Genomic DNA, 24,467 nt, shown 5'->3' with positions numbered 1-24,467 from the left:
ATCTCTTCCTTTCTTATTTCCATTCCTGTTTTATCCCATAAACAGTAGGCTACATGTGCACAAATACACCAATACAGTATGTTCATATCCATGTACACTGCATCATTCTTTCCTGCCTTGAAAGGCATATACATCCAATAAGTATATTCATCATGATAATGCAATTTTCACAGATACATTTTCTTTCTTACAGAAAAATGGGAAGCCTGATGACTGATCTTTGCTATTGTCAAGAACATTTTCTTCATTTGCAGAACCTGAAAAGAATGGAAGACTTGGACACTTCAAGGGAGAAATAGTTTGTGACTTTCTGGTATGATTCGTAGAAGAAAGCAAGGAATAAGGATGGTTGAAGGGATCTGGCGTGGGCAATTCGCTTTCATACAGTAGTACAGTAGAGGGGTTGGTTAAGTAAAATAAACTGGGCTAATATACTTTCAGACCCCCTTTAGATTAGTGTTTCCTCATTTTCTGCGGGACTTCTGTATATCTTGGAGACATTGCGATGAATGGCGGACCAATTATCTGTTTTTTACTTGTTTCTACATGAATTCAAACCATTTAAACTCCTAATAAAGTGGTTATAGTTGCTGTCGGGTAGAGGGTAGACCCGGCCCACCCAACATACAGCCCAACCTTTACTTATATTTTGGCAGTAGCCATATAAAGACAGTTCTCTGCTGCCACAAAAACTGGCTGTTTTGATCCTAAATCTTTCAGATTTTGCATTTTTGGTAATTGAGACTCCATGAGTGGACATGCAGCTATGTTTTTGGAGACCTGGCTGTAAGTGCCACAGTTTCATAAAGTAGCCTTTTGTGAATCCCCTTTAACTTTGTGTTATCTGTTGGGGACTTCTGTTTGCAGTCATCCCCTTGTGATGAGTGTAGGTTATGGCGTCCTCTGCATTAAGGTCAAAGTGATTGTTGCTCTATCTATTGGGTGGGCGGGGCCTACCCTCCCCCCCACTACTACCACCTCTCAAAAAGAATAAAGAGCTGTCCCAAGCTTCGCCAAAATCATACTTATATTAAACAACTCGGGTTTATATAATTAGGAAATATACTAATTACTTTAAAAATCTGTAATTTTTCAAGTTTTTAATTGATGAATGTTTAGTTGCTGCTGATCTTTTTAATGGTTAGATCTGTTCCCTTAAATGGTATATTATATTTTCCCCTTTTTCAGGTTTAATTTATGAAAGATTAGTAGCTCTCCAAGGGATAATTATTTGTCCTGGAGTACACAAAAAATCTGAAAAAAGAAAAATAAATTAGATTAAATTACGAAGATATCAGAAGTAATACTTGTACTTGAAGTCGAGTTACATTAATGGTCCAGCTGTTAACTTCATTTTACTTTTATTCTTCAGTTTTGGTCAGTAAAGATTAATAATGAAGTAAATGTGAGTAAAGGTAAGTTATTCTCTCCTGTCAGTAAATTTCTTTTTAATTTTTTTCAATTTTAAAATTACAAGTAGTCAAAAATTCATTTAATGCAAACCCAGATAATGCATACCTAGTTCTTTGATCTTTGCCACATTGAATCCTAAGATTATGTTGCTGATGCATACAAATTTAGGACAAAATAAAATGTACTGGTATGTAATGTATATTTTACATGTCCCTACAATTGTCACTGACATATTTTGTTCCTTACAGGAAATTGGAAAGCATGATGACTTGACATTTCCCCTCGTTGAGAACATTTTCTCCATTTGCAGAACCTAAAAAGATATTGAGATGTTGACTCTTCAAGGGAGAAATAGTTTGGGATATGCTGATATGATTTTCAGAAGAAAGCAAGTGATAAGGATGGTTGAAAGGATCAGATGTAGAACATTTACTTCACACGGTAACAGAGGCATGGGTTAGGTAACAAAAAGTCTACTAGCATTTTTTATACCGCTCTATAGATTAGGTGTTTCGCATTCTCTGCAGGTCTCCGGTATATCTTGGAAGCATTGTGAGAGGGAAGGGTTTTTATTTTCAGTTTGAACGGTTGACCAATTTTTTTTTTTTTACTTGTTCCTACGTGAATACAAATGATCATCTTCTAATAGAATTATGAATTCTACTTAGAAATGGGCTCTTTAGACTTGCTTTGATTTTGGCAGCAGTGAAATAAAGACTTGCCTAACTGGCTGTTTTTATCTATTTGTTCCGACACAGATACAAACCTTACGCTATTTATAGGGTATTACTTTCGGCAATGCTGAAAAGTATCCAAGACAATTTTAGTGAGGGATAACTACCCCCATCCGCTAGTTAGCGGAAGGGGGTGGGGTAGACCGGCTACCCCGCTCACTCACACCCATCAGCTGAGTAACCACTTATACTTCTGGCTCCTAAACTGCCTTAACTTTATTTGCTTTTCCTTTTTCTTTTGTGTACGGTGTATGTGTTTATTGTCCCGCTGTGCGGACATGTCCTGGTCGTGAGGGCCGCTGCTGCGGTACCTTTATGTTGTCCGTAGAGACGGGAAAGGTTTGTGCGTAAAAAGGAAAAAGAAGTCAAGCGTGAATCTCCTCGAAATTGAAGAAATCGCGGGCTTCTGCTTCCTCTATGCCAAAATCTCTGTCCGAAGCTACTTCTCGGCCGGGCCCTTCTGGGGTACGGCCGAGTAGCAGTGCAGGGTTTGTGACTCCAGGTCAACCCTGTGGGATAGGCGAAGGTGTCGGCTCCCTTAGTGAGTCGGCTCCTTCCCTTCTCCCAGGGAGCGCCTGTTCCTTTTCAGACCTTGTGTCTTTGTGGCCATCGCTGGGCGTCGATGTCCCCCTTTCGAAGGAAGTTCTCTTCGAGCTCCTTCAAAGGAGCAGAGAGAAGGTGGTCATCTCCTTCCTCCGCGGAGGTTGATCCTCCTAATGTGGGCACAGGCACTGCTGCCCGTTGGTCAGGCCTAGAGTCTGTTTCCTACGCCGAGGAGTTAGCTAACCCACCAGGGGCAATGGCAGGGCTTTCTCCAAGGCAGGCTTCCCCTTCGGAGGAACATCTCTCTCGTTCGCGAAAGAAGATCGCCTCTGATCATCAGCAATCTCCGTACGCTTATGGTTCTCCTCCAGGGGCGGAGCGAGAACCTTGTCTTAAGCGACGTTCTCCTTCGCAGGTACTCTCCTCCCCTGCAGAAGATTTATCTGTAGATCTGGATCAGTCTCCCCCTCGGGCGGAGTCTGCTGAATGTTCCTCTCCGGATGTTCATAGGGTGGAAGGGTTTGTAACTCCTCTCCATCCTGGACGTTCTCCTCCTTGTGCTGTGAGGAGACGTCTTTTTGAACCTGCTGGTTCTCCTTACGTTGACCCTTCCGGGTCTCGTGACGATCACCCTTTGGGCTGGCGTGATCGTGTGCCTTCGGGCTCTCGTCATGTTGATACTGCGGGTTTTCATGACAGTAGGAGTCCTTCGGGGCTCCGTCGTGCTAATCCTTCGGGCTCACACGACTCGAAACCTTTGGGTTTCAGTTGTGCTGAACCTTCGGGCTCTTGTAACAATGGTAATGTTGAGCCTTCGGGCCATCAGTCATGCTGACCCTTCGGGATCTCATGACAGAGGAATTTCGGTTCCTCTACGCTGACCCTTCGGGGTCTCGTAACTTTAGTTACGCTGAGCCCTTGGGCCCTTGTAACTTTAGTCACTCTGACACTTCGGTGTTTTGTGACAGGGAAACTTTGGTTTCTCGTTACGCTGACCCTTCGGGGTCTCGCAACACAGGCTACGTTAGGCCTCTGGTCTCTCGTGCCTTTAGTCACGCTGATCCTTCGGGGGCTTGTGACGCATTACAAACTGAACCTTTGGGTTCTCGTGACCCTAGTCATTATGAGTCTTACTCGTATGACAGAATTTTTGGACTCTCGTTGTCTTGAGCGTTGGTGCTCACACAACTTACGCTACTGTGAACTTTCGGGTGACCGTAGCAATGAGTTCTCTCCTAAGCGCTAAGAGTTTTACTCTTACAACAGAGTGTTTTCGGACTCTCGTCACGCTGAGAGCTCTCGCACGTGTAACCAAATTGGCGCGCACGACCGACTTGGCGCGCACTACCAACTTGGCAAGCGCTATGCGCGTGAACAAGGCGCGCGCAATCAGCGGCATGTTAAAGGGCATGCGTGCATGGCCAATTTGGCGCGCTCAAACATCTTGGCGCGCATGGGTCATCTTGGTGCGCGCGGGGCCATCTTGGCACGCACAATCAATATTGTGCTGAATCCTCAGGCAGTGAGGGGGTTCTTAGCTGCGCGAGTTATGATAGAGCGCGCGATCGTGGTTCACGATCCTCTGTTGCTCCCTCCCCGGGAACATCTCAACCAGGAGAAGGTTCTCGTGATTTAAAAACCTCGCGGAACCAAACCCGCGTTGGTTCGGTGGTTACCTCATCCCCAAACGAAATACCGTCTCCCTTTTTGGTGGCAGGGGTTAACCTTCCTGCAAGAAGAGACACCCATCAGTCTCTCCTGTCTCATAAGCTCCCATCACCACAGAGACAACAGTCGCCCATGCGACTACACCCAGATCCTATCGCTAAGGGTAGGCCTGTGCCAATCTTGCCTGCTGAGAAGCCTCCCTCAGGCAAGAGGGTTAAAAAACCTGCCCAGGTTTCTGAACCCAGGTATCCGTGTCTTCTTAAAGACCCTCCCTTTAGTTCCTTGGAGCCCACTAACCCCCATGGCTTCGCGCCTTATTCGATGTAATGCATCAAGCCGTGACGAGTCATTCCCTGCTCCTAGTCCTTAGGAGACACTCCTAGGATCCCTTTGTTGCCACCTCTCGTCTCTGGGACCTCTCCTCCCTCCGATCCTAGAGGAGTTCGGAGGGTTCCGCGCCTGCAGGCCCGACTGGCAAGGGGAAACGGTTATCCCTCATAAAAGACCACGGGAAGAGAGTAGGCAAGAACCTCAGGGTAGCCCCCTGCAGTTGAAGACGCCACAGGCCTAACCCAAGGGAAAGAGGGAAAGGATTCGTCCTTCGCTCCCCAAGGAGGATAGGGTGACTTAATACAGCGACTCCTTCCGTCCCTCGCCGGTCGAGATAGTGCCTGACGAGGTACGACCTGCGACTGGGCGTGAAGTACTCCCTCTGGTAGCGGACTCCCATCCCTCCTGTAGACCAACCGAGCCCTCTGTGCCCTCGTTGACAGAGGACCACCTGCCTCGTAGCAGGGAGCCGAAGGATTTATTTACCATTCCAAAATCTTCGGCCAGGCTTCCTTCTTCACTGCCTCCTAGGCAGCCGGAAGCAAGCACCTCCATGGCAATCTCCTTATCCCCGGTCTATCCCTTTGACAACTACGACCCACTCCGGGCTCCTATGGGTGAGAGTTCGGATGTGGAAGGGTAGAGCGATCCCGAGGACGACGCTTTGCCAGCAGCTGCTAGCCCTAAGCTAACAGAGGATGAGAGGAAGGAGGCGGAACAGGCCCTAGCCTGCATCCGATCCATCAGTGGGCTACCAGATCCATCGGCAGCCCCTCTAGATGGAAAAGAAACAGTACTTGACCAGTTCTACAGCACTCAGAAACCCCAGAGGACTAGGGCAGCTTTGCCCTGGTCAAAGGGGTTAAAGAGTGCCAGACAGAAGGCAGTGTCCCAGGCAACTGGGTCCACCTCCTCGCTCCGCTCCAACTCATCCTCCAAACCTCTACCTCCTCCGTATGTGTTCGAGAGGAGGTACCACGAGATTCTTGGGGAATCTCTCCCAACGCTGCCTCCCGATCACTCCATAGAAACACTCTCGAAGGCCACACCCTTTGAGAAACTCACGGGACTTCCAGTCTCCTTTTCGGCCTCTGAGATCCTTAACCAGGAGAAGGTGGCGAAGTATGTCATGCAGGCTGCTTCGTGGCTTGACTTCTGGTTGGGATCCTTAGGACAACTGATTCGGTTTAAGGACCTGTCTCGGGAGTCCTCCAGGAAGTCTTAGGTGGCTTTCCTATTGTCTGGCACTCGGGCCATCGAGTTTCTCTCCCACCAGGTAGTAAACCTTTGGGCTAACACTATCCTGAAGAGGAGGGATGCCATTATAGGCAAGTTCCACAGACAACTCCCTCAGCCCGAAGTAGCGAGACTAAGGAATGCACCCTTCGAGGGCAATTCCTTGTTTCACCCCGAGGATGTCGAACGGGTGGCAGAGAGGTGGAGGAAGTCCAGCCAGGACTCCCTCATCCAAAAGGTCTTAACAGCCAGACCTTATCCCTCTCAGCCACAGCGGAAACCACAGCAGAAACCGCAACCGAAAAAGGCTAGAGACCCAAAACAGCAGGGTCAAAAGGGTGCTAAGCAAGCCTATCGCAACAAGAAGTCCTTTCGTGGAGGAAAGGGAAAGAGGGGATCTGGCTGAGGCCGGTCCCACTAGGGCAAGCAATCCTCCCATTTGTCCACCTATGGGTGGATGCCTGCAAAGCCACTGGCAGAGGTGGTTTCACCACGGAGCTGAACCCTGGACGGTCGAGGCGATTCGTTCAGGGTATCGCATCCCGTTCACGCTCTCTCTCCCTCCACCGACTCGAGTGCCAATTCCATCGAACTTCTGTGCAAATAGATCTGCACGGGAGTGTGGCCTCAGGTTGTAGGTTGCAGCCTCCTCTGCTCTGGATGGAGTTGGGAAAGGAGAAAAAGAGGGCAAAGAGGTATTCTTCAGCTTTGGACCTGGAGATGTTGAAAAATCTCTTTAAATCCTTTTAATCTTCTGGAAGTTTGAAACTTGTTAAATCTTTCAGGTTCCTGTAGGACAGGGTCCTTTGGAGGAAATAAGGGAGGAGGAGCCTCTGACTTACCCTTGCAAAGCTATTGGGTATTCCTCTGCTTCTTCCCCAAAGTTTGCCTTCCGTTGTGCAGCTTGGTGACAGTGTGTATTTGACCCTAAACTTGTGAAAGTTGTGACCTTTTTTGAGTGTCAATGGCACCTTGTTTGCAGACAAACTTTTGGAGGTGCTGGCTGATGCCAGGGCTCTGAAGATTATCTTGCTGTGCCCTCTTCTTCAGCTGTTTCACCTGTTGAGAAGCTGTGAGACGTGTTGACCAACTGAGAGTCCTCACCTGCTACTGGTGAGAAACCTACGTCTTCTCCCACTGCAGTATCGTCACTGCCGGCCCCCAAAATACTCTACACCTGTGAAGCCTGGTAAGGAAGAAAAGAAGAGCATGCACTTCCCCCCTCCTCCCCCCCCCATGCTCTTCAGCATCTTCACCCTCACCATCTACTGATCCTTTAGATGTGATGCCTGCTGCTCCAGAGAAGATAGTCCAGGAATACCTTTAGGCTGGAGTCTCTTGGGATTTTGAACGTATGTGTGAAAGAGATGGTTCAATACCCAGAGCTCAACAGACCCTGGGAAGGAGTATCGATACATTCTATAACTGCTAATGCTCCTTCTGCTAAGGCTCCTTCTGCTAAGGCTCCTTCTGCTAAGGCTCTGTCTCATAAGGGACTGAGCACACTTAATGCTGGCCGGGATGATGGGCTCTGCCCTCGTCCCCTTCCTTCTGGACATTTGCACGACTCCTTATCTCCTACGAAGAGGGTATCCCCAAAGAAGTCTACTCAAGGTGAAGAAGGAACCTCCAATATTTCCCCTTGCTCCTACTAGTGACGATGGCTTCCCTCCTGTTAATGTGAAAGCAAAGTAGATAGTTGGTCTCCTTGTCGTCGTCGCCATCATCGACAGTCTTTTGCATGATCAATCACCGTAAGACAACTGGTCTCCACATACTGTCATCACGTGATTAGTCTCCTCACAATCAGACTCCAGTTAGGATGCTATGCGATTGGACACCATGCAATTGGGCCCCGTTGCACACGACTCTTTCTCCAGGGATTTCGATCATTATCGGCCTGTTCCTACCGTACGATAACAGTCAACACAGTGACCTTCTACTGCACTGAGGGAATTTTATCCACCAAGAAACTCTGACCTGCCGGGACTGGTCTACATCATGAAATCTTTCCTCTTGTAGTGAATGGTCTTTGACTAGATCTTTGCATGCTCCAAGATCATCTTACGCACCGAGACTTTCCAACATGTCGAAGTGGATAGGTGATGTCCCAGGACTGCTTTCAGCACTATTAGAAGCAGTGAAGTCTTGCTGCATTTGCGTGTTGTTTGGAAAAGCTCTTCTCCATCCATGGACATTCCCTCATTCAACTCTCTCATTTGCCATTCTATGTTTTCCCTCCAAAGGCTAAGGCACGTAGTGCTTCTTCAGCCTCTGAGGACATGAGAGCCAAGGACAGTTTAGTCTCCGAAGGGGAATCCAATTTGTCCATCCCTTCCTCTGCGGAGGATCACCCCCAGTGCTGTCCTTGGTCTGGTTCATTAATACTCCAAAGAGAAGTATAAGATAAAGGGTTATGTGTTGTCCACCCTCATGAGGAGGGAGGATTCTTGGGACGCTGTCAGTTCCATGATACCTGACTTGTGTACTGTCTACTTAAGGTGAAGAAGGAACCTCCAATATTTCCCCTCGCTCCTACTAGTGACGATGGCTTCCCTCCCGTTAATGTGAAAGCAAAGTAGATAGTTGGTCTCCTTGTCATCATCGCCATCATCGACAGTCTTTCGCATGATCAATCACCGTAAGACAACTGGTCTCCACATACTCTGTCATCACGTGATTGGTCTCCTCACAATCAGACTCCAAATGTTAGGATGCTATGCGATTGGACACCATGCAATTGGGCCCCGTTGCACACGACTCTTTCTCCAGGGATTTTGATCAATATCGGCCTGTTCCTACCGTACGATAACAGTCAACATAGTGACCTTCTACTGCACTGAGGGAATTTTATCCACTAAGAACCAATGACCTACTGGGACCGGTCTACTCCATGAGATCTTTCCTCTTGAAGTGACTGGTCTTTGACTCTAGGTCTTTGCATGCTCCAAGATCATTTTATGCACTGAGACTTTCCAATGTGTCGAAGTGGATAGGTGATGTCCCAGGACTGCTTTCAGCACTTGAAGCAGTGAAGTCTTGCCGCATTTGTGTGTTGTTTAGAAAAGCTCCTCTCCATCCATGGACATTCCCTCATTCAACTCTCTCATTTGCCATTCCTTGTTTCCCCTTCAAAGGCTAAGACACGTAGTGCTTCTTCAGCCTCTTGAGGGTATGAGAGCCAGGGACAGTTTAGTCTCCGAAGGGGAGTTCGATTTGTCCATACCTTCCTCTGCGGAGGCTCACCCTAGTGCTGTCCTTGGTCTGGTTCACGAATACTCCAAAGAGAAGAAGTATAAGATAAAGGGTTATGTGTTGTCCCCCCTCATGAGGAGGGAGGATTATCGGGACACTGTCATTTCCATGTGCCAATGAAAGCTGAGAATCCTGAGGCAGAGTCAACATTCTTTAAAATTCTTGTTCTCATTCATGAAGTCAATGACCTCGGCGAGGCTACTATGGTGCCCATTAAAGGAGACACTTTTGAAGGGTCTTGACCCATCCTTAGGTTACCATGGTGGATTCTTGCTCACAGGTTTATGATAGGGTCAATTCCTCCATCTGATCAGGGGAATTAGTTACACTCCAGCCATTTGAACAAGACCCTGCCCCCACATTCTTTTGACGACAATTTTTTTAGTTTCTGGAAGCAGCAGACCTGTCTCCTCTTCCCATGGATCTTACGGTAGCAGCTCTGACAGCAGGAACCCTGGCAGAGAGACTACCACCAGGGAACGTCATTCTTGGCCTTTTAGTCTGCAGGTATGAAAGCTGCTTCCATAGCTAGCCTCCAAGCAACATCTTGAGCGACCACTGGTCACGGGCGACTGTTCACATTGCTCTGACTCGGGATTAGGCAAATCTTAAGATGATGAAAAATTACTTGGTTTAGTCTTGGGTGTGAAGGCAGTAACATTCTTGGCTAATCGGGGGCCAACTGGATCCTGAAGAAGAGGGATGCAGTTGTCTCTCGCTTAGCCTTGGTTGGAGCAGGAGGAGGTAATCTCCCTGAGGAATAACCCAGTGCTGGAGTCTGTGACTCTTCCTATGGAAGTATATGGAGGGGATGATATAGAAATGGAGGGAGAGGTGCTAGGCCTCCTTGATCCATTCAACAGTTACCTTTAAGGGCCCAGGCCCTTCAAAGGTAACAGCTGGGAGAGCTTGGAACTCTATCGCATTGTTAAAGTCAGCATTGAAGAAGTCTTGTACAGTATACAGAACCCAATGTGCAGCTCAACCACCTCCTCCTCCTCCAAGAAATGCATAGGAATTACTCCACCCGTTGACCTTTACCTTTGGATTGCTTGTAACTGAGCAACAGTTTATGTAAGAGACTTTGTACCTTTCACGAGACAAGAAGCATATCATCTAAAGATAGGGGTTGTGACATAAAACTAAACTATGAGTTAAGAATGTCTGGTCTTTTTCCTTTTTTTTTTCTTTCCCTTTCTTGGGCTACAGCAAGTAAGCTTCTCAACCAAGCAACTTTTCCTTAACAGCAAAATCTTTATTAGAAGTATCAAACCTCTTCCTCTAAGATTAGGCGGACGATGGACGTTATGTATGCAAATCCATTTCTCGTAAATGACCATACATTAACATATTATTCTTAAAGATGTAGGTCCTTCCATGACCGCCTACTGTACCAGTTACTGTACCTGGTAAAGGACCTAGTTCAACGCTAGCGACAGGAGTCATCAATTTTCCTCCTCTACATAAGTGTCTTGATATTTCCCAGGAAAGTAAACCAGCCAGTTTGATTATAGGGACTTCTTCTATCCTAAGCGTAAGTCTCATTAATGGACAATGGTTTGTATTTGAGTAGCCATAAATAAAATATTTAGTTACAGTACTGTGTTTGTAATTTTTCCTAACTGTACAAACCTGATTCCTTTGAATTACACTGCCAACCTCAACCACCTCACAAGTCTTAGATTAAGATCAATGTGGGGGTTACCTTGTGTCCACCCACCTGCAACACTTCTTTGGAAGTTCATTTGGCCGTTTCCAGCTTCGCTGAAATTTCTTCCTACATAAAGGCTTTGGTTTGTATAGTTAGAAACAATACAAAATTACATTAGAATTTCTTGATTTTTCAAGTTTTAAATCTTTTGATGTTGACTGGTCGACTCTCATTTTTAATGGTTAGATTCTATTCCGTTAATCTGTGTATTATATTTTCCCTTTTTTTCAGGTTTAATCAGTATATGAAAGAATAGCAGTTCGACAAGAGATGATTTTATGCCTGAAGTATACAAAAAACTAAAACAAAAGATTAAACTAGAAAGATTAGAATTAATTCTTTGACTTTTGTCAAGTTTCGTTAATGGTCCAGCTGTTGACTTCATGTGGTACTTTCATTCTTCAGTTTTGGTCAATTGTGATTAGTAATGAAGTAAATGTGAATGGAGGTGAGTTCTCTCTTGTCTATTAACTTCTTTTGAAATAGTGCATTTTAAAACTACAATTGAAAAAGAATATTTAATTAATGCATACCAAGTTCTTTGGGTTTTGCTGTATTGAATTCCAAGATTATGATGTTAATGGTTTTCATAAGATGATTGCAAATTTAAGACAAAATAAATTATGCTGGTATGCAGTGTAATTGTGCCGATAAAACCACAACGAAGAACAAATTCGTGAACTTTGTGTGTATGGCAATTGCCATTTTGCTTTTGTTGCATTCTCAAATTTTATAAAATGTCCTTAGTCTCTTTAATACTATATTGATATTAAAAGTAATTGTGTTGATCAGAGTTCTTTGTTGTATATCTAGTGTATTTATTTTGTTTTTGAGGTCATGTTCCAGGAGCGGCATTGATGTTAAGGTACACCTAGCACTGGGAAACTCTCCCCTTCCCTTGGTGCCCTAAGCACTTGCTTGTTTTGCAAAATGATTAATCCAGGCTTTATCTGTCATAGAAATTTTTGTTTAATGGTGGATCAAGTCGGGTCAAAGGTCTCTTGAGGTGGAAAAAAAAAATATATAAATTTTAGAGGCTTATGGTAACTTGTGCTAAGGTTAAAATATGTTTCCAAGGATTTTTATCAGAAATAACATGACTTCAGCTGATGTCTGAGAGAAGGAAAAGTTCCCCAGGTGTGAAATTAGTTGAAAAAAACTTAATAGATCTACTTTGATATAATAGCCTACAGATCCCAGCTCGAATGTGCACCTCCGTACATAATTTCAAAATCTGAAATGAGACTTGATCTTGTGTGAAATGGGGAACTGTTTGTATATCACTAGATAACCAAGGAAGGTAGAAAGATGGCCTTCGCTGCCTTCCGATTTAGTGGAAGCCCGTCATTCCCATATAAAAAAGAGCAGACTGATAGAAGGTGAAAGTATACAAGATCTGTCTGAAAAAAAGCTATTTCGGGAACATTTCCATGGTGCTGGTGGCAAATCTGATTAGTGTGTGAATGTGCTTTTTGAGAAGTTTCTCCTATGCGAGTTGAACTGGACAAATCTTCCTTACACAAGTGTCTCCTCACATCGAGGTGTTGCCATAATGGATTGGTGTGGTAACTTTGTTGCTGTTGAGACCTCTTTAGGGCTGTTAGGCCATTGGGTATGACAGCCTTGTAGCACTGGTTAACCTCGAGCCTGATTTTCCTTGAGATTTTAATCCTGTAACCAATTAATGAATATCACAACTTTATTTATGTCATATTACAGTATTAGGATAAATTTCTCTCTCTCTCTCTCTCTCTCTCTCTCTCTCTCTCTCTCTCTCTCTCTCTCTCTCTCTCTCGTCTTACAAAATTATATTTTCATTTGCTTTGTAGATAAAAACATATGAGATGAATGAGAATATTTTCAAAGTATTTTTAATGTGTATTGCTAATAACCCAATACATTGACTAGCCTCACATTTCAATCCCTATTGGGTGATTTATGTACAGTTTAAAGGTTTAAAGACTGTTCATGAATGGCAGAGGCAAGGGACAGTGACATCGCCCTATCAAGCAGGACAATGCCCTAGAGACTGACCATATATACATATGATCAGCACCCAAGCCCCCTCTCCACCCAAGCTAAGACCAGGGAGGGGTAGGCAATCGCTGCTGATGACTCAGCAGGTAGACCAATAGGCTCCCCCAAACCTTCCAACCTTTGCTCACAAGGATGGTGAGGTTGCAGCGACCAAAAGAACTAACGAGTTTGAGCGGGATTCGAACGCCCAGTATGGCGATAACTAGGCAAGGATGTTACCAACAGGCCACCATAACCCTTAACTTAGAAAAAAATGTATTGTGGTTCTGCTATCTAAATACTGTATGCATGTGCTCTTTCCATGGTTATAAGACCCTCTTCTCTTGCTTACGATATGCAAAATAGATATTTCATTTGAAAACTGCAGAACCTGCCCTAAATTGGGAAATAGCATTACAATACTGCACTGTATATTAATATCGGTTGTATGCTATAAACTTGAAAATTTGTCGTAAAAGAATTTAATTGGTAAACTATTGCTATACAGTAGGTAAGTTATGAACTTTATCTAGTTATGACACCATTTGGTAAAAGAGTAGTTAGACTAATTGCCTAGTTAAATGCAAAGAATGCATGAAGGATCACTGTGTTTGGGTCGTGAGGTAGATCAATCTGGTCCGGAAGATAACACATTGGACTGAATGCAATGGTCGACGTTGTTGGTAGGAAAGTGGAAAGATGGCAATCGAGGTTCAATTGCTTTCCTTGGAAGCACATAAAAATACAAAATGTGCAGTGTGTAATGAACAGGAATAATGAGAGTGTGGTAGCAAGGGAAGTTATAGTGTTAGCCCTTTTCACCTGCTTTTACTAAGAACATGCGTTGCAGGCTAGCAAAGAATTGTGATAGAGGAAATTCAAGACATTTTTCTAAAATGGAAGATAGAAGATAGCACTGAATAATTTTAATGGGTAATAGTATATTGGGTATTGGTGGCGAGGACAAACAAAAAGTAAAGACCTGCTGAATTTCCATTTCTGGCACAAAGTGGGAGATTTGAAATTGGGGTTTTAGAGGAATGTAATGAAGCGTTTCGAGGAAGCCCTATATACTTAAAAAAGGTGATGAATGTTATTCATGATTGAAATCTAACTCATAGTATTTCCCTTGCTAGGTAGTGAAGAAGGGGAGCCATGGTTAAAGATTTATGTAGCCAAGGCCTTTCGAAAGATGAAATTTGGCAAGAGCACTGATAGACACTAATGGCCAGGTTGTTTTAGGTCATGTTAGCAGAGTTTTATTTGGTGACCTTATAAGAAGAGGCATCTTCTTTTAAAGGACTGGAGAACCTCTCAAACTTCAAAGGTGGAGGAATTCCAGGTTTTAGTAGATTAAATTACCATGAAAGATACTAAGCCACAGCAAAAATCTTTTGAGATTTATTTACAGGGGAGAGCAGCCCACCTCTTGTGGTTTCGTTTATAATAAGTCACTAGAGTATTTATATTTGGATGTTGCTATCATCCAAGAGGTGTTGTAATTCCTGCTTTCCAATCTCCTGAGGGCCTACAGGAGAAGGAGGGTATTACAGTCTGTGTACCTCACACACTTCACTGTAAGCATTATTTAAAAGGTATTTGCTATTTCCATAGCTCCTAGCTGCCATATTTTTTAAGCCTTCTGTTATACCTCAATTCCTGGTGTCTTCCTTCCATCTTGCTATCCAGTCAATTAGTTTTTACTTAGTGGAACTGCAGATTTTACTCAGACTGTACCTGGCTACAGAAAGACCTCCCCATTCCCAGTATTTAGTAAGGGACATGGTTTCAATACTATAGACACTGAAGTTAGATTCTTTGCAATCTCTTATTGTGGCATATTCTGATTTCAAGGCTACAGCATGAGGCCTGGTGTGATTATTATGGTCTGGCTGACCCAAAAGTAGTCCCTCCAGTCCCAGAGGGTTTGTGGAAAAGTTCATCCCATTCCCAATTCAGGAACTGTATAATATTATATAGCAAAGACTAATCCAGTTCATGAGAGTTGCATTGGTGGATGGGCAGCTTTGGCTCTTGGCGATAGTGATGGCCTTCCTTGAAAGAAATTTATCTAACGATGTCCCCAAAACCTGATTCCTCGGCTGCGACTCAAGTGGATGGCATCTGGAGCTACTCTTTACCTTCTCATGTTCATATTCCATTGATATAAGATTGGAAATAGTGGAATACATGCTTCCACACTATAGAGGCCAATATTTACGTGTATTGCTCATTGTCGGCATATAAAGTAACAACTTGTGACCTTGCCAAAAAGCTTTAATTCCTCTTCTTCAGTGATTTTGTTAGTCCAAGATGATCCTGACTCGTGTGCATATTCTCTCATGCTTTAAAGGTTTTGTACCTCTTATACCCTATGTAGTACTATATAGTTCATTTTATTACAAATAGCTATGTTCACCTATATAGCAACTTAGGCAAATGTAAACCAAATAGTTAAAACAAGTTTGTTTAGTATTATGAACTTTCCTTTCCACCATTTAACGACTTATTAACTCTCTAAGAGGTATGTTGTATTATTATAAAAAGTTTCTTGTAACAATATGATTTATTTTCAGAAGATATTTGCAGATATATCTTTGAAACCTGAAAGTTTTGTAGTTAATGCTTTTACTGTTACTTTAACACTAGTAATATTTTTCACCACCATCTAAACGGTATAATGGGGTTTTTAAACCTAGGAGTTGAGAAGGGAGGTTCCTAATTTTATACATCCGCTCCATTCATTTGGTGAAATGGATTAAGATTCGATGTTACTCCGCTCGTTTTGTCACAAGCTTGATATTAGTCTAGTAAGGTAGCTTATATTGGATTTATACTATACTATTAAATAGTAACCATTAATAGTTTGTGGAGACAGTTACTTTCATGCAAAGGCTTCAAATATTTATAATATAAATTATGATTTTAAAGAATATGAAAAAAAAATTCCTACTTAAAAGAAAATGGTCTTGTAAGGACACCGATCCCTTCGTCGTCCAGAAAATCGACAAACTACTTATTTATTTGAATTCTCTTTTCGCCACACTGTGGTTTCCCATGTATATACATTCCGCTCTACCAGAGCTACATTTTAACATATGTATCATTTCATAACATGTTTCTTTTAGCCCATAATTCATATATTTGTAAGTGTAAGAAAACACATATATTTTGGCGGGCACTTCAATCTGATTTGGCGCCAGCGTCATCCTACCTTTCCGTCTGCACCTTGTAATATACTCCCGTGCACATTCGAATAAAGTATCAGTTGATCTTGGTGACGCTTGTCTCACTGTCCTTACAGTCTAAGTCGAATATGGCATAGCATATGGTACATGTTTCCTCTGTTGTAAAATGGAACTTTACATAGAATTATGACTTGGAATGCTGAATATTTTATATTTTTCATGGAATTTTTGAAATTTACTGCCATAATAAACACATTATTTATATATGTATTGTACTTGCAGTTTCTAATGCCAACGAGGTTAAGGAATTCTCTATAAGCTAGAGTGAGGTAGCCCCTAACAGCCGCTGTTACAACTTCTATTTAAGCCTCCAAAAAGACTGTTGACTACATAGAAGGGTAACATAAAGTGACGGGTTTGTATTGGTTTTAATTTGTTTAAAAAGAAATAACTTCGACATTCTAATTAAAGAAATTTTGTTATTAAAATTCTAATTATTTTTGTAATCTCTCCTGATGTGTGTATTGCTGACTCTCCATACTGTTGGAGGTGGGGCACAATTGAATGAACAAGAAGGATAAATTCGAGTGTAAGTAATGCAATAAAGTTTAGTGTTACTATCATGTTGTAGGTTACTTGCCTAGAATACTTTGATAAACCATTTAAATAATGGTTTGAATTATGGGCCTTCAGATTGCTTACTAAAGTAATTAAAAGTGTTATACTGTAGATTGCTTTTAAATGTTACTTTTGATCCAGTTGATGATTTTGAAGGATTCTAGATTTAATGTTTAATAAAACTCCATATTCATAGATAAGCGAGTAATGAATTAACTCTTAAATTACTTGGACCATGTCTTCTGTCACTACTAGGGACCTAGAGCCAATGGTCTTAATAAGGAAATTATGCTTCTTTATGGTCATCATCATATCTTATCCCACCACTTGTGTATCCAATGGATAGCTCTGTCATTTACTTCCTGTAGATCTACATCAGAACATGCAGGTCGCAGTGGACAGCAGCGGAGGATGTGGTCCATAGTCTGGAGCAATTCATCGTAGGTAATTAGCATTGGTGACATATCCGTACTTTTGTAGTCTATCTCCTGTTTTCCCAACCTTGGATCTTCCTCTATTTAAGGTGGTCCACTCCTGTCTGTTAAAGGACGCTCCACGAGGTAGGTGTTTGCTAGGTCAGGTAGTGCTTCATTGGTTGAGTTACAGTCGCCCTCCCCTCCATTTCATCAATCTGTAGGCAGTATGGTTTAGATGTTCAGGAACCTTCACGGCCAAGAAGCTTTTTCTTGATTTTAGATGCCCTCTTGTTGCCAGATGTCCTTGAAGTGAATGTCTTGAATCATTAGTCTGTTTGACCATTTTTTGTGTAGTGGCATCTCATCGAATATGAGGTGGTGCAATACTGGGCAGTGTATAAAGAGATGGTAGGGGTGTTGCCTGTAATGTGCCAGTCATTATTCGACAGGCTCTATTAAGCTCTGGATTCACTATCTTTGTCTGCTTGGCAAACACCGACTTGGTAAGCCATTGAGCTATAGTTAATAAAACAATTAGGAGAATTAGCTGCTCTCCTAAAATCATATGAATTCTCTTTCAAGCATTTATGAATTTTCAATCTAATTTCTTTTGTGACCAAACTTTTAAGAAGGAATGACATAGTATTTTTGTTTAGCTGGTGATTAGGATCCCTCAGTCCAGAGGGCAAAATAGGAATGTTAGCTCTTCTACCTTTCGTTTTGTAGGTGTAGGAGTAGGTGGAAATTTAGTTTTTGTGCCTGCGTGACTAAACTCACTACAGAAGTACACACTTCTTCTCTTAATCTCAAAACACACCAAGGAAGATATTGCTTTGCTGGTCCCATCTGATACTGCTTTATTTACGCAAGTCAGGTAATCTAAAACTACATCCAAATCCTGATGCCCAGCAAATTTCTCTTCTATGAAATTAGAAACTAAATTTTGCAATGGAATCGTCAAAGGAAAGGGATATTATAATATCTCTATTTTAGTTAACAAACTTACATATCCTGAATTTAAAGATTTTCTTTTATTAGGCACAATGATCGGATTGAGACTTGCTTCTAAATAGTCATCCAAGATGAGGTTAGGTAACTGATATGTCTTGTAAAAGCTAGCACGGCACTCAAGCGTAAACCTGAATCTCGAGTCTTTCTCTGAATTAAAGATAACAGTTTTGAGCATCTCTCCATAAGCTATTTGATAGTAACCCCTTTTTCCACTTTGGTAGTATAAGGTACTTTTGAACTTCCCTTAATCCTTTTATTAGAGTTTATGATTGAAAAGGCGATACTTCCTCACTTTCATTGCCTCTCTTGAGATTTCGTCTTCCTCATTTTCCTGTCCTGTAGGAGAATCCGTGTGGACATCAGCTGATTTCTCATTTTGTTTACCCTTTGAAACTAGGGTAGCTGTTGGAGTATGTACTTATTATCTTTGGATGTACTAACTGTTACATTAACCCTTGTAGCATTATACAGCAGTGAGACAAGCAAGTGGCCAAGCATGCAAGCTTAGTGTGAATACTGTTGTATGAAACATAATGAAAAGGATCCAAATTAATTGAAACTGTTCACCTTTCTAGAATTTATGGGAATCATATAATATGCCAACCCAACCACATAAGAAATATGAGACTCTTTATTACCTTTATGGAGAGAAGCACTTGCTTAGCAAGTGTACAGGAATTAGGATCAAACCAACCTGCTCAGTCTTTAGCCTTACAACCTAGTTGTCTTGTATGTAAAGATTTTGAGACTCTGTGCAAGGCTTTTGAATCTTTGGAGTGCAGCATACTTTCAGAACCCTTACTTCATGAAATGCTATTGATGTTAAAATGACTAGGGAAGGTTGGGTTAAGTCATGGTTTGATAAGGATCAGAATTACCCAGATAAAGGAGGATTCACTGGACTTCTGAAGTTTAACAAAGGAAGCAAGTGATGTCAAGAGCTTATGAAGCTCGCCACTACCGAATGATGGCTGAACTTGTGTGTTGTCTAAAGGCCAAGGCATATCGATATCATCATCATCATCTTTATTATGATCAACTAGCTTAGGCTTCCCCGGCTTCTCCTCGGAACTAACAGTAAGACTCCTTTTCTGCTTAGAACTGTTAACTTGATCGGCAACTGTTAAAAGATACTTTTCCATGAGAGGTAACAAGAGTGAAGCACTTTTCACAACTATTAATTAAATCACAGTATTGTCCTCGAAGCAGTACACAAAGGGGATTTATCAATAGGGATCTTGGAGAAATAATTCCCATGCACATTACAGGCAGTAATTAACTAAACAAGGGAAGATATATTGTGTGCAGTAAGCAAACTAATATGATCGTGATGAAGACTAGATTAACTGATGTGGCAACCTGGACTTATGAACCGCTTACTCCTAGAGGCTTCCATTCTTTTCTTAAGAGCATATAATTGTTGAAGCAAAAAATGGAAAATTTTTAAATTATGGGCAATGGGCAAGTGTAGATTAAACCGAACTTTGGAGAAGAAAGAATGAGAACAGCAGGGGAGAGTCAAAAAATAATTATAGGAAAATTCTGTTAAAAGACTGCTTGAAACTACAGTGAAATTTAAAATTCCAAGTCAAATCTGAAGTTAAAAGATCTTAAAAAAAAATCTTGTATTGTACTGCAAGTTAGATTGTGTATAATGTAACAAACGAAGTAGAACTTCAGCCTATGTAAATCGCAAAGTCTACACTAGCCTCGCACAGTATTCAATAATTGTAAGAGACCATGGAATGTTGTGCTGACAAATCCCATGTATATCATTTGAAAAATCCAGTGACTCTACTGCATCCAGTTGCCATATGTGTGCAACATGCTATTAATTTCAAAAATATTTTGGCATCTCTGTGAGCCCAAGTGACAGACAGATAGCTTAAAAACTGATCTACATTGTGACTTGGGATAAAGTAATAAAGCACCATCTTGGCCGTGGAATACCTTCAAAACAGTCATTATACAATGCTTAATCTTTTACAGTTAATCAAATAAGAATTATTACCCAAAACATCTTTCACTTTGACATGTACATTTTAAGTTATTTATTAATAAAAATGTGACATTAATGCCATAACAGTCCAGTTTAGGATTTAAGTTTCAGCATGGTAAATATAACATAGGCTAAATACTGGGCTACTGTATGAGAAAAATAGTATTGAAGTAACCAAAAAATGTAGATGGATATTTCAGGAAAAACTGGCACTTCTCAAAGACTTTTGCAACCCTGTCTTAACAGTTTATGTAACTTGGTTCCTTCAATATTGTTAAATAGGTTTGAATGGTATGTGAGTGAATTGTAGAATGAACTGATTTGAGAACAAATCTTAGTGAAAATGTATTTTTGCTGAGCATAGAATTGTACTTTATATGATTTATTTTCTCTTTCTTCTTCTTCTTCTTCCGAGCTGGTTCCCATTTTTATATGGGGTCGCCGTTGCGGATGAGCCGTTTCCATCTTTTTCTATTCTGCGCTTCTGCCTCATCAATCCCCTTCTCCTGTAAATCTCTGACACAGTCCCTCCATCTCTTTCTTGGTCTCCCTCTTCTTCTTCTTCCCTGAACCTCCATCTCCATAGTATGTCTCCCAACGTGGTCCTCATCTCTCCTCATCAGGTGTCCATACCAACTCAGCCTCCCTTCCTGCACTTTCTTTGATATTTCCACCACCTTTGTCGACCCCCTTATGTAGTCATTTTTTATTTTTTATTTTCTTAATAATATTTGGTTTTCTGTTATTTTTCTTGTATAGTTTATTCCTAATCTTTTTCACTATTGGATTGTTCTTCCCAAATGGGACCCTGAAGGTTGAAACATTTGGTTTTCCAGCTATATACTATGAGATTCTGCTTCTCTAATTCTTTCTCTCTTCTGTTTACTTGATGACTTGCATCTAATCTCTGATTTGCTTGGTCTTAGGCAATAGATAACCCTCTCTTATGGATGGGCTTGCCTTTCTTGTAGTTTGATCGCTAAAAGACTTCCGTATATGCATACATCTCTGCTATCTTGTCTTTACTTATATTACATTAGATTCCTGACTGTTTGACCTTTCAAGTAACCTGTATATTCTTGTTCTATCACTGTTGAGTCCAAATAAGATTTCTTCTATATTCCGTAGGGAGCCAGGAGGCTATACATTGTAGATACAGTGTGGTAGTCAAGTAAAAATAATTCAGAGCAAAGGATAGAATTTTATTACCTTTTGTGCCTTGCCAGTAACAGTTAGGGTAAATGAATTAAGCGGAGAAAAAGAATGAGGTTTGAAGAGCTTGATTTTTCAGACCAGTATTATCTATTTTACTTGGGAAGAGAAAGAAAGTATAAGACCATAGAAATTTACTAGTCTAAGAACCTATTTAATGGAAACTTGTACTGTACAGTTAAAGAATTAATTTACATCAAAGGCATTCCCCACATATGACAGGCTAACATGGCTGCACTACGTGGTAAAGCCCTTGCTTAAGCTCCTGGCCCTCTAGTAAAGTAGTAGCAAAGACTTCAGGTGCGTGTGTTGTTTCTAGAAAAATTGGTCTCCACAGATGACTACATTAGAAAACTGTGTGGTGGTGCCTGAAAACCCAATGGTTGGGAGTAAGGGACTAGCCACACAAAACGGGTAACGATCGACCAGGAGAGCAGGGCAGCCCTGGCGTGGTGGACATCCAAAAATAAACTAATGCAGGCCACCCCCCTAGAATCCTCCCCGCCGTAGATGCTCCTTCTCACGGATGCCTCCATGGTAGGAGGGGTGCGCATCTGAGGACTGACACCGTGCACAGGTTATGGTCACTGGAGGAGTGAGAGCTGCACATCAATGAGCTGTAGTTGATAGCACCCCTTCGAGCTTTAAAGAGATTCACAGTCTATCTTCAAGGCAACTTAGTCGCTGTAATGAGCGACAACACCACAAAATGGGGAATGGCGACTTGACAGTGAAGGCACTCTTGATTCATTCTGGGTAAAGGGAATGTTGGAGCGGACAAACTCAGCCGGAGAGGCCAAGTGGTAGGGTCAAATAAGTTCCTTCATCCTCAAGTGGAGAAGACACTTCAGACTTTGTGGGGTTCCCTGACCATAGATCTGTTTGAAACCAGCCTGAACCACAAGCTACGAGTCTATTGCTCGCCAGTTCCGGATGCATCGATATTTGAGGATGCATGCCAACACCATTAGGACAGGATGAATGCGGACGCCTTCCTTCTGTTTTGCCTAATCAGTAGGGTTCTCAACAGGGCTCTAGCTACACCAAACCTCTGGCTAATCTTTGTGGCACCAAGATGGCCTGACATGAATTTGTACCCAGACCTAATCTCCCTTCTCATTGAGGAACCTCGAGAGTTACAACTGAAACCAGACCTGCTGTGCCAGCCACACATGCGAAGATACCACAACACGCTATCAGTCCTGCCTCTTCATGGTTGGAGACTATCCAGTTCCTCCTCTGAACGAAGGGGTTTTCAAGGAGATCTGCGGTAGAGATAAAGGGAAACCTCGTGAAATCTTCCACAGCAGTCTACCAGGCAACGTGGGCATTTTTCTGTGCTTGGTATAGCGGGAAGGACATTTCCCTTGTCTAGACCTCTGTTTGTGTGATAGCTGATTTCTTGTTTTTTCTTTGAATGAGCTGACAGCTGTCAGTGCCGGCAGTAATGGGCTACCCAGGATGCATTAGGCATAGTCTTCCAGCTCAATGGACTCAACCTTGGAGCCTACAGGGAGATCTCCATGCCCAGAAAGGAGTTTTGAGGAGTCTTGTTCACCCAGATAGGTATGCTTCTGGAATGGGAAGTCATGAAATTTGTCATTGCTCAAAAAGTTAACTGCTTTTGGAAGCTTCGGACGGGGACCTAACTTTCAAGGTAGTTATTTCCTGGCATTGAAGCTGGTGAGATTCATAGTATTCGACAAGTCTCGCACTTGAAAGGTTTGAAAGAGACAACATTCAAGTTTATGCCGGAATTTGTAGCAAGGGCTCTGAACCCCGCAGTTCATGACAAATGGTTAGAATCTTCTCCATCTCCTCCCTGAGGATAATATCCAATGTTTTAGAAGATCTGCTCTTACCTGTTGGGGCTATCAGGAAGTACAGGTCCTGAAACGGACAGCAAGATACAGGCCAGCCATTCAGAACCTATTTGTGGCCACAGGTGGGTTAAAAAGGATCTGTCAAAACATTCTCATTTTAACTACGGGAAATGATCAAGATGAGTAGTACAACCCCTACCACTATTAAGGCTCAAAAAGTATGAGGGGTGGAGGCCTCAGTTGCCCTCAGGAACATGTCCATTTAGGAGCCACCAGACACATTCTGAGATCTGGTGTTATAATAACAGTGTTTGTATAGAAAAAAAGGAATTTTTCAACCTGATAGTAAATTTTTTGTTTTGGGTTTGTGCAACGCCCTACTCACATGTAGGGTCTAATTTGGTTGTGTAGATTACAAAAAGAACATATCGCTTTGGTGTAACGAAGAGCCATTTTAGTGGTTAGGTGATAGTCCTCAGAACTATGAGTGCCCTTTAAGCCATGATAAAGTTAAGGTGTTTAGCTCCGAACTCTGTTTGTGATAGTGCCTTTACTGAAAACAATTTCCTTGAATAGCAATATAACAGTTGGGGTGTTCTATGGTAAGGTATTGCTTTTTTTGATTACATATCCATTGGTGCAATTAACTACTTTAACCCTTTAACCCCCAGGCTATTTGGAAATTTCCAACCCTTAACCCCCAGGGTTTTTTTTTTTCCCAGCACATTTTGCAGTATATTTTTTTTTAAATTGCTCTAACAGTCTTGATTTTTGTCATAGAGAGGTCAGGTTGGTCTTATTCTCTCGGAAAATGCCTGAATTTTTTCAAAAAATTATCAAAAATATGAGAAAAATATGAAAAAAATAATTTTTCTAGCATTTTTTTGCAAGGACGTACCGGTATGTCCATGGGGGTTAAGGGATGGCTTTTGTGAAACGTACCAGTACGTCCTTTGGGGGTAAAAGGGGTTAAGCAAAGGTCTGATAGATCCAGACACAGCCTGTAATATTATACACTGTTTTGGAGCATAAACATAGACCGGTTTGTGCTGTTACTGGCAAGGTAGTAAAATTGGCTTTAGTGTCGCCTGGTTACGATCATGACTGTTTTGAAAAAGGATGCTGAACCTCCAGAATGTGTGACTAGATCAGGCTTGAAAAGGTTGGGGACTTTTTGAGTTTTAGCTGATGTGCTGTTGATGTGGGATGATACTAATTTTTTTCATCTTCTTATATTACTTGGCAATAATTATTGTTTTTGTCAAAACTTATGATATTTCTGCATCCACTGTTC

The 24,467-nt window shown here is 42.0% G+C and overlaps 1 long non-coding RNA gene across 1 annotated transcript; it reads left to right on the top strand.

Annotated features, from left to right (window-relative positions):
- Positions 1-193: 193 nt before the first annotated feature.
- LOC137637400 (uncharacterized) lies at positions 194-16,749 on the top strand. The gene is made up of 4 exons (XR_011043615.1): positions 194-313; positions 1,662-1,874; positions 11,122-11,338; positions 16,377-16,749. It is a non-coding gene; the product is annotated as an uncharacterized lncRNA (long non-coding RNA).
- The last annotated feature ends 7,718 nt before the right edge of the window (positions 16,750-24,467 follow it).

Source organism: Palaemon carinicauda, unplaced genomic scaffold (genome assembly GCF_036898095.1).
Source record: "Palaemon carinicauda isolate YSFRI2023 unplaced genomic scaffold, ASM3689809v2 scaffold700, whole genome shotgun sequence".
Classification (NCBI taxonomy): domain Eukaryota; kingdom Metazoa; phylum Arthropoda; class Malacostraca; order Decapoda; family Palaemonidae; genus Palaemon; species Palaemon carinicauda.
The sequence above is the reverse complement of the archived record's forward strand: the minus strand, read 5'-3'. Positions and strand labels throughout refer to the sequence as shown.